The sequence below is a fragment of the Gossypium arboreum genome, chromosome 12 (assembly GCF_025698485.1).
Source record: "Gossypium arboreum isolate Shixiya-1 chromosome 12, ASM2569848v2, whole genome shotgun sequence".
Taxonomy (NCBI): Eukaryota; Viridiplantae; Streptophyta; class Magnoliopsida; order Malvales; family Malvaceae; genus Gossypium; species Gossypium arboreum.
Genome location: NC_069081.1, coordinates 25,587,427 through 25,589,347, shown reverse-complemented (window position 1 = coordinate 25,589,347; position 1,921 = coordinate 25,587,427). Strand labels below are relative to the sequence as shown.

At 36.5% G+C, this 1,921-nt stretch overlaps 1 non-coding gene across 1 annotated transcript; it reads left to right on the top strand.

Moving 5' to 3' along the window:
• The first annotated feature begins 927 nt into the window (after positions 1 to 927).
• Positions 928 to 1,034, top strand: LOC128286347 (small nucleolar RNA R71). The gene has a single exon (XR_008276890.1). It is a non-coding gene; the product is annotated as a small nucleolar RNA R71 (small nucleolar RNA).
• Positions 1,035 to 1,921: the final 887 nt, after the last annotated feature.

The window sequence follows — 1,921 nt, the reverse complement described above, 5'->3', positions numbered from 1 at the left end:
GTCCATTTGACATGCAAGTCCCTCATGTCAATAACTCATGCATTATTTGGCCACTTTAAATTTCACCTATCACATTTTCAAGTCCTATCACATGGGTCCTTTCTTATAAATTAGCACCTAATTGATAAAATCAAGGCACGAAATATTCACACATACAAATTCCACATACAATAAGCACAGAATATAACATCTAATTATTTTTGTGACTCAGTTTTGTGGTCCCGAAACCACTTTCCGACTAGGGTCACATTAGGGGTGTCACAGATATCCCCCATCATACTCATTAAGTGGCTCATTTGGTCCTCCAATTTAGTCAATGTCTTTGATGAATTAGTTCACTTTGATTACACTAGCTTTACTTCTATTCTCATTGATTGCATCTCCCCTTCAATTCGATCAAGGAGTTGACCACATATAGTATGGTCATTTGATCTTGAAGTTTCTGCAAATAAGAAGATTGGTAATCAGTGTTTTTAGGTTGATTTGAATTATTACTTCTTTCTTGATTTCCTCTTTATCTCAAGTTTGGGCTATCTATCTAGGTGGGATTGGCTCTATTTGAATAAGGGTTTCCACCCTTATTTCTGATATAATTCACATCCTCAGTAGGATTGTTGATATAATGGAAGAGCGGTTTGTCTCCTCTATACATAGGCAGTATATTATTAGCAGATTCAATGTGGTTAAGTCTATCCACTAACTGTTAGTACTTGCCATTTTCTTGAATAGCTTTTACCATGTGGGTTTCTGGCCATATGTGAATTGTTCAATGGGCCACTGAAAGGAGTTCAATGCCATGTTTTCAATTATTTCATATGCATCCTCGTACGTTCTGGTCATAAGAGCTCAGCCTACTACTCCGTCTAATTGGATCTTGCATTTGGATCCAACCCATTGTAAAACACTTGCAATTATATCTACTTAGGGAATCTATGGTACGGGCATTTCTGGATTAATGTTTTAAAGCATTCCTAAGCCTCATGAAAGCTTTCCTTTTCCAACTGTCTAAAAACAATGATTTCTGTTCTTAGTTGAACTGCTTTACTAATAGGGAAGAACTTCTATAAAAATTTTCCAGCAAGCTCATCCCATATCATGATAGATCCTGGTGCCTACGGGTCTAACCAAGAAAAGGAATAATCAATCAAAGAAAAGGGAAACAACTGAAGATGAATACCGTCATCAATGACCCTTTGTACTTGAAAGTATCACAAAGTTGGAGAAATCATTTTAAATGTTGATTCAGATCCTCTGTCATTGTGCCCCTAAATGGCATATTATTTTGGATCATTTGAATCATTGCTAGTCTGATCTCAAAATTGTTAGCTGTAATAGTCGGCCTTATTATGTTCTCTTGAACCATGTTCAGACTTAGTAATGCGTAATCTTTTAGGGTTCTCTCGTTACGAGCCATATGTAAATTTATGGTAGTTATGGTGGTGCTGGTGGATCTCCTAAAGCATTATCGTTAACTTCATCAAAAAATGGATTCTCGCGTGGTACATTGCCTACAATAGGTGGCGGTAGATCTTGCATCTGCTGCTACTATCGATAATTTCTCCGAACTATTCTTTCTGGATTCGTAACTGGCTCTATAGGTATTCCCCTACTACGAGCCATACATTAAACCCAAAAAGAAAATATTAGTAATAATAAAAATTAAAATCATATATATAACCTAAAAATTTCCTAATTATTCTTACTGAAGTGCAAAAGTTAAAATCAAACTAGTGACGTTGCCTCCCCGATTGCCGCGCTAACAACTTTATCGCCTCTAGATGTACTAAATCCAGAGTGTGAATACTACAGTAAAAGATATATATATGAGGCAATATTCGCAAGTATACAAGTCCAATTGTAATATAGTTACAGCGGAGTAGGTGAGTACTCCGAGGATCGTACCTAAGAGAGGGTAGTGCTA